The sequence below is a fragment of the Macaca fascicularis genome, chromosome 15, assembly GCF_037993035.2.
Source record: "Macaca fascicularis isolate 582-1 chromosome 15, T2T-MFA8v1.1".
Taxonomy (NCBI): Eukaryota; Metazoa; Chordata; class Mammalia; order Primates; family Cercopithecidae; genus Macaca; species Macaca fascicularis.
The window spans coordinates 121,895,334-121,904,301 of record NC_088389.1 but is presented as its reverse complement, the minus strand read 5'-3'; the positions used below and the strand labels follow the sequence as shown (position 1 = coordinate 121,904,301).

At 38.2% G+C, this 8,968-nt stretch overlaps 1 pseudogene; it reads right to left on the bottom strand.

Moving 5' to 3' along the window:
- Positions 1–2,289: 2,289 nt before the first annotated feature.
- LOC102117653 (bifunctional phosphoribosylaminoimidazole carboxylase/phosphoribosylaminoimidazole succinocarboxamide synthetase pseudogene) lies at positions 2,290–8,468 on the bottom strand (annotated as a pseudogene).
- Between the last annotated feature and the right edge of the window lie 500 nt (positions 8,469–8,968).

Sequence of the window (8,968 nt, the reverse complement as noted above, 5' to 3'; positions counted from 1 at the left end):
TGTAAACTGCTTAACTTGATTACTATGATCTGCCTTTCTCTCTCTCTCAGCTACTAAGGTTGACCTTATCGCTGCACAACCCCCTGCATGGTCATCCAAGGGCTAGAGATTGAAATATGCTTCAAGGTCTAAAGTTAAGGCTCATAAACGGTAGGGCACCAAGCTGTATAACGAGTTAGTAGAGATTTATCTGTTCTTGGTTCTTTACGGCACTATCTCAAGTAGATATATTTTTTTCAAAGTAATTTTATTATGAAATCCAAGCATCCAGAAAAGTTGTAAGTACTATACAAAGAGTTTTTTTTTTTTTTTTTTTTTTTTAACTGAATGATTTGAGGGCAAGTTGTCGCTGGGATTCCCATCACCCCCCAGTACTTCAGTGTTTATAGTGATACAAATACTGAAGGGCCTTCTTCTGTGTTATCTCAGTATAATCATTAACACTGATGTATGGCTACCATCCCATCCTCAGATCCCCCTTTGTGTTTCACCAGTAATGTCCTTTACAGCCAAAAAATCCAATCTAGGATGCCACTTTGCATTTAGTTGTTGTTTCTCTAATCTCCTTCACTCTAGAATAGTTAACACCCCAACTTTTTGTCACACATTTTGTAGCATGCTCATTTGTTTGTTTTTGTCTGATAATTCCTCATAATGGGCAGAGGTGATGCATTTTTGCAGGCAATTACAGAAATAATGCTGAGGTCTCACTGCCTTCTGTGAGGTGGCCTGTGATGTCAGCTTGTCCCATTACAGGTGATGTTAAGTTGGGTCACTGGGTTAAGTTCATCCAGCTTCTTCACGGTCATGTATTCTTGTTCTCTTTCTAAGTCGTATATTGTGGAAACGTATGTGGAAATTGTATGATTATCTAGTTTCTCATCAAACTTACACGCACTGACCCACCAGATTTAGCGCCTATTGATGTTTCTTGGCTGAATTTATTGTTACCACGATGTTTGGCATTTTCACTTATACATTTATTATTAACATTATATTGTAAGGAAAACTTCCTTTTCTCTCTACTTGTATTTGTTTTTGTGTTTACATTTGTATGAACTCGTGGTTCCCCGTTTTATTCAAAGGCTTGTAATCCTTTACTGTCATTATTTACTTTGATATTCAAATGATTCCAGATTTAGCCGGCAGAAGCCTTTTCAAATCTCTTTATTATGCCCTTTTGTCAAGTCTCCATCACTCTTGAGCATTTTCTTACACTCTGTAACTAACTGTTCCAGCTTCATCTTCTTTTTTCTGCCCTAGCCATAGAATCAACTATTTCTCCCAAAAGCCCTGGTTCTTTTTCCTTTTTTTGAGATGGAGTCTCACTCTGTCGTCCAGTCTGGAGTGCAGTGGTGTGATCTCAGCTCACTGCAACCTCCGCCTCCCAGGTTCAAGTGATTCTCCTGTCTCAGCCTCCTGAGTAGCTGGGATTATGGGCACTCGCCATCATGCCAGGCTAATTTTTATATTTTTGTAGAGACAGGGTTTCACCATATTGGCCAGGCTGGTGTTGAACTCCTGACCTCAGGTGATCCGCACGCCTTGGCCTCACAAAGTGCTGGGATTACAGGCGTGAGCCATTGAGCCCGGCCTCTGGTTCTTTTTAGTGGAGAAAGGTATTTAGAAACCAAGATGGGTTGCTGGATGTGCTCATTGCTATTGGAATTTCTTTTAAAAGACAGTTTCTGAATGGTAAAATTATAAGTGATTTTTTATTTATTTTTGGTTTCTGTTATTTTATTTTATTTTATTTTATTTTATTTTATTTTATTTTATTTTATTTTACCCATACCTTTAATTTGTCTTCTCTGATTTAAAATAATCTTTTTGGCTGGGTGTGGCGGCTCACACCTGTAATCCTAGCACTTTGGAAGGCTGAGGTGAGCAGATCATTTGAGGTCAGGAGTTTGAACCCTGTCTCTACTAAAAATACAAAAATCAGCCAGGCATGGTGGCATACACCTGTAGTCCCAGCTACTCTGGAGGCAGAGGCAGGAAAATTGCTTGAACCCAGTGGGTGGAGGTTGTAGTGAGCCGAGATGGTGCCCCTGCACTCCTGCCTGGGTGACAAAGCGAGACTCCATTTCAATAAATAAATAAATAAATAAAATCATCTTTTTATCTTGCTTTTGTTCCTGCAGCTAAATTAGAAATTTGAAGTGTTTTCCTTAAAAAATGCAATGGCATTGTTTTTCTTATAAATTACAACTCTGATTTTCTCTTCAATGAAATCCATGTGTTCAATATGCTTGTTCACAGTTTGCCCCCTACCAAATGATGGCTTAATCCAAATATCTGGGCATGATACTGAGCTGAGTCTTCTGCAGAAAGTATGGTCCACTCCCTGAGACCCCTGTCAAGGGAAGCTCACACATCCTGAGCTCCCTGTCTGGTATGAGGGGAGGACAGTTGATAACTACCTGGCTATGCAGTGTTCCCAGGCATCACCGGTCCCCAGCCATGGCCTCTGCCTGCCACTGCCACAAATACAGCAAGAATGCCATCCCTTCAGACTCAGCTTTAATCAATCCTCAGAGTTTCATCTAGTCCTTTATGGGCAGATGTTATCCAAACCCTAAATTTCCACAGGCCCTCTTGATTTTTTCATGGTGATCTAGATCAGACATTGAGCCCATGCATACTACACCCCTGTACTGACTTTCTGATTTTCAAAGCAATTCTACAATCACTGCAACCCACTCAAAGTTTTTTTGTTTGTTTGTTTGTTTGTTTGTTTGTTTGTTTTTTTTACCATCTGGAGCCCTTCCAGAGTTACTTCTTTGAGGTCACAATAAGACTGTTTTTCTTTCTGTTGGCTTTGATCTCTTGATGGCCAGAGTCTCTGGGTAGCACTATTGGTAATGTCAACAACAACAACTTCTCTGGTGATTACATCAACACCAAATTCAATCTTCGTATCAACTTGTACACAGTTCTGTGGCAACCAGGATTTCTCCAGTATTTTAAAAATAACCTGTGCGGCATGACTCATGTTAGCCACTTCACTTTGGCCTTTACCAAGTCCAGCATAGCAAAATTTCATAGCAATTCACTATTTCTCATTACTGGCAGCATCCTTGAAAACATCTCCATGTTAGGTGAGTAAAACTCACATCTGTCGATGACACCAGGATTTCTTTTAAGAAAACAACCAGTTGCCATTCTGCAAACCCCTTTAACTGGAATAATTTCACACTGGGGCACAATGAAAGCCATATCCCCACATTTTGTGGTGAAAGCAGTTTTGATACCTGCTTCCTGTAATGACCGAAAAATATTATACAACTGATGATTTTATTTGTGATTGCAGCTTTTCCTTCCAGGCAATTCTTTCTAGCTGCATTTCCTGCTATAATATGGTCCTTGGACTACAAGAGGGCTTTCCATGAACTACCAAACAATTCATAGACTTTTTTTTTTCTCATGTATTTTTTCTTTTTTTAAACCAGTGTTCAGTACCTTAGCTGTTGCTGTTAGCCTGAGTGGGTTGGGGGTGGCAACCTATTTTATTTTTTATACTTTTTGTATTTCCTAAAATTTCTGTCCTGAACATCTATCAGTTCTATGGTGGTATATTTTATACCATAAAACAAACCCACATCAAACCCTAACTCCTCTTCCCCAAATCAAAGCATCATCTTGTATTGTTTCATTTAGCTCAGAGGAAATTGACATAGATTTGCTGTCGTTTCCCTCACTCCCAGTAACCAGCACAGGAGAGAGCCTAACTGAGTTTGCCTTCAACTAAGTATAATAAATCCTCCACCCTTTAACATCTCTCCTTTATCTGGTTTCCAACCTTGTGCAATACTCTCTCACATGGACCCCCGGGACCTTGTTGCACTCTTTTAAGAAAGGTTTTTTTTTTTTTTTTTTTTTTAAATGTTGTAATGCTTTATACACATAATGTAATACATAAACAAATTCAAGTTAGGTGTCATAATCATAAACCTAATATTTGTAAACTCACAACTCATCTTAAGTGACAGGATGTTACCAGTACACTTGGAGCTATCAGGTTGAACCATGTGAAATGCCATTTTTTAAGATTAAAAAATTTTTGAATAGAGGCAATTTCATATGATTTCATCTCACACTTGTGTGTTTTCCCCGATCCTGTTATCCTGCCTTTTCCCCAGCAATAGCTCTCCTCCAACCTGAAATTAAGTGATCATTTCCCTGATACTTAAATATTTTAAACACATATTTATATGTTGTATATCACTTAAAATGTTATTTAACTTTGTTTTTGAGGTTCATATATGCTTTCTTGCTTTTTACAAATTCAGCATTCGTTTTATGGCTCATCTGTGTTGCTGGGCATAGATCTATGGTTCATTCCTACTGCTCTGCAGTGCTGTCCATGCTCCATCCCAGGAAGAGAGAACAATTTGTTGGTTTCCGACATGAATAATCTTGCTGTGAATATATTTGTACATTTCTCCAGAGGCCTATGTACAAAAGTTTCTTAGGTAGTGGTTTTGAAACATTTTTGACTGTGACTATATAAGAAATACATTTATATTGAGACTTATTGCACACAAATATACATATATTAGGATGTTTATATCTAAAGCAAGTTTCTAGAAATGATACTTTTCTTCTTCAGTATGATGTGCTCTGATATTTTCTATTCTTTCCAATCTGGTTTATTTTAGAGAAACATTTTGGTTATAACCCCCTACATTTTTAAAAAATTTATGGAGCATTATTTTATAGTATGTGGTTATCAAATTTTGTTTATTCTAATAATGTACATTCTTTGAGATGTACGGGATTCTATATGCAGATATATGTATACACATATGTACACACATCTATGTATATTTATATATAGGTGTATATATACACATACACGTATATACACACACGTATATGTATATATGCAACATATATACACACATGTATATATGTGTACATATATGTGTATGTATATATACACACATATATATAGTGTATATATACACACATGTACACATGTATACGTGTGTGTGTGTGTATTTCTGAGACGGGGTCTCGTTCTGTTGCCCAGGCTGAAGTGCAGTGGTACAGTCATGGCTCACTGCAGCCTTGACCTCCTGGGCTCAATCTGTTTTCCCACCTCAGCTTCCTAAGTAGCTGGGACTACAGATACATGCCACCTTGCCCAGCTAATTTTTGTATTTTTTAGTAACACCAGGTTTCACCATGCTGAGGCTGGCCCCGAATTCCTGGGGTCAAATGATCCTCCCTCCTTCGCCTTCCAAAGTGCTGGGATTACAGGCGAGAGCCACTATACCTGGCTGGATTCTATATATTTTTATGAGTTCAAACTTGTTAGTAGCTGTTTGAATAACTGCTTGTATTCACCATTTTACAGTTGTTTAGATTGTTTCATGCATTGATAATTGAGAGAAGTGTATTAACATTTCCCACTGCAATTACAGACGTGCTGTTTCTTCCTATAGTTCTATCAAGTTTTGCTTTATATGTTTTTAGCTTATTTCATTAGATGAAAATAAGTTATACATTATTTTGCTTTCTGGTGAATTGATTCTTTTATTCTTTTTTGATTACCATCTTTACTCTAATAATGCTTCAAGACCTGACTCTTCTATTTGATGTGATAACCAGCCTTTTATTGATTATTTGCCTGGTTTATATTTTCCAACCTTTTCCTTTCAATCTTCCAGCCACTCTTTTGTTTTAGGTATGTTGCTTGTAAAAGTATTTTATTACTTTTAAAAATATTTGATCTGGTTTTTTGAAGAGCAAGGTGAGTCACTTTATAGTAATTGTTATTACTGATGTTTTTAGATTTATTTCAATTATCTAACTGTTAATTTTTTTCTTGCTCCTTTTATCCTTCTTTTGTCTTGCTTTCTTTGAAAGGGGAGTAGGTTGAGTTTGATATATTTTTAATTTTGTCTTATTCCATACTTTCCCTGTATAATAATTTGGAAGTTATTGATCTATTTTCCTCTTTGAGCAACTACCTTTGAAATGTCACTGTGACGATTTAACAGAATCTAAAGTTGATAAATATCTTAATTATCTCTTTATTTGTACATGAACCTTAGAGCATAAAACTATCTATAGGCCAGGCATGGTGGCTCATGCCTGTAATCCCAGCACTTTGGGAGGCCGAGGCAGGTGGATTACTTGAGGTCAGGAGTTTGAGATCAGCCTGGCCAACATGGTGAAACCCTGTGTCTACTAAAAATACAAAAATTAGCCGGGCATGGTGGCACGTGCCTGTAATCCCAGCTACTCCGGAGGGTGAAGCACAAGAATCCCTTGATCCTGAGAGGCAGAGGTTGCAGTGAGCTGAGATCGTGGCACTGCACTCCAAAGCGAGGCTCTGTCTCAAAACAAAGCAAAACAAAACAGAACAAACAAAAAAATCCTCCTATCATCTCCTCCCCACTTATTCACATGCCATTGATGTCTAGTACTCTAGCTCTCTTCTTTCTTTTTTTAAAATCCCACAGGAGACATTTTTGTTTAACACTGCTAATATTTGTTTTTATTTACAAATGTTCTTTTGGTCATAATTCCTTTAAATATCCCAGGCTTTCATTCTAGATACTTTTTCTGGACTTCCTACTGAAACACATACATATTTTAGAATTTCCTTTAATGAAATGCATCTTTTAGAATATTTTAGATCAGAAGATGTCTAAAGGTAACTCCATTTTTATTCAAACGAAAATGTATTTATGCTGCCTTTCTTTTTGAAAGATACTTTTTATGAAAGATACTTTTGATAGCTTTACAATTCTAAGCTGGCAATAATTTTGTGGTCAGATGTGACTTCATCGTCTTCTGGTTTCCATGCTCACTGTTGAGAAGCCTCTGTCAGGATAATGATTGCTTGTTTGTAGCTGCTCTATTTTTCTCTTTGCCTGCTTTCAAGATCTTCTCTTTGACTTGGGATTCTACAACCATATTGCAAAATCTGTCTGCATATATATTGCTTTTTATTTATTTTGTTGGGTATTTGTTATGTTTCCTGCATCTGTGCACCATGAAATCAACTAACTCTGGAAATTCCTAAAAATCACCTCTTTTCTTGTCTCTCTATTCTCTCCTTCTGGGACTTTGATAGATATAACTTAAATATTTTATTCTATCCTCTGTGTCTTTATTCTCTTTTATATTTCCTATCTCCTTATCCCTGTATTAGACTTTGTTCAATTTCTTTAAGCCCATCTTTCAGTTCACCAATTCTCTCAGTCTCTACTTAATCCACGAGTTAGCTTATCATTAACATTTTAACTTTAATAATTACATTTTTATTTCTTAATGTTTCATTTGATCATTTTCAAATATGTCTTGTAATTTTTTACAGTATTTTACTCCATAATTTTTGGTGTGTGTGTGTTTGAGATGGAGTCTCACTCCGTCACTCAGGCTGGAGTGCAGTGTCTCAGTGTCTGCATCTCGGCTCACTGCAACCTCTGCCTCCCGGGTTTGAGTGATTCTCCTGCCTCAGTCTCCCAAATAGCTGGGATTACAGGTGTGTGCCACCACGCCCAGCTAATTTTTGTATTTTTAGTACAGACGAGGTTTCACCATGTTGGCCAGGCTGGTCTCGACCTCCTGACCTCAGGTGATCCACCTGCCTTGGCCTCCCAAAGTGCTGGGATTACAGGCATGAGCCACTGTGCCCAGCCTCCATAATGATTTTTAAGATCTGCCTTTTATTTCTTCAAATATTTCACACACTGTTATTTTATATACTATTTTATAATTACAATTTCTTGAGTGTTTTCGTGTCTGCTGGTATTCCCTAATGCTAGCTTGTTTGTCTGGATGTTGATAACTATAGATTGTGAGCTCATATTTTTTTTAACTTAATCTGAGAAAATCCTTGGGATTAAAATAGGTTACTTTGCAATATAGAGCATTGTTGTTGCTTCTGCCGGGAGCTCAAGGATACTACCAGACTACAACCACACTGCGTCTTTAGGAGCTTGAGTTCAGATATCCAGTCCTGCAGTGGGTCCAAAGTTTGACTTCGTCTTTGCAGTGCAGTTCTAAGAATTTGCCTTCAGAGTTTGTTTTTATACACCTGCTCTATTCAGGTTTCAGCTCAACCTTTCTCCTCACTCCTCCTTGAAAATTTCCCTTGCTTTCCTGGGATCCTACCACGTATATTGTAGTGAGGGAGCCCTTCAGGGTACCTCAAGCCCTGTAATGTCAGAAGCCCTTGATACCTCTCATAAGTATCTACATGTGGTTGTGGATACACAACAGCCAAAGGGACTTTTTAACAAGACGTAAATCAGATTACACTCCTCCCTGGTTGCAGACTCTCAAATGCACCTCTCAGCACACTGAGAACAAAACCCAAACACCTTATCTTGGCATCTCAGGCCTGCGGAATCTGGTTCGTGCCTGTTTCTTGGATTCTGTTTCCTACCGCTGCACACATGGTCCAGAAGGACATTTTCTAGATTCTTTCCACAGACAGCCGTTCCCATCGCACAGTTGTAGACCCTCTGTTTGAAATTCTGCCTGTTTCCCTCAAGCATCCATTCTCTCTTTGGCCAGCCTTGGCATGCCGGGATCCTCGTCAGTAGGATCTCAGCAGTAGCCATGCTCCAGCCTGGTTTCTCAGCGCCATTCCACCTAACGCAGCCACCCTCATCACCAGCCACTCTGGATTACCCGTTTCCTTCCACCTAACGCAGCCACCCTCATCGCCAGTCACTCTGGATTACCTGTTTCCTTCAAAGCATTTATCACCATTTGAAATGATCGTAATTGTTTTTGCATTTCCTCTGTTTATTTTTGCCTCTTTTCTAGGATATAATTCCAGGAGCACAAATTCTGTTGAATCTCAGTGCTAAGAAGTTCTGGCAGATAGTAGTCACTCATTAGATATTTATTAGTAAATAAGAGAAAGTTACAACTCAGAAGTACTGTATTAGAATCCTTGCAAAGTACATGGTTTCTCCTAAGAAAATACATGAGATACACA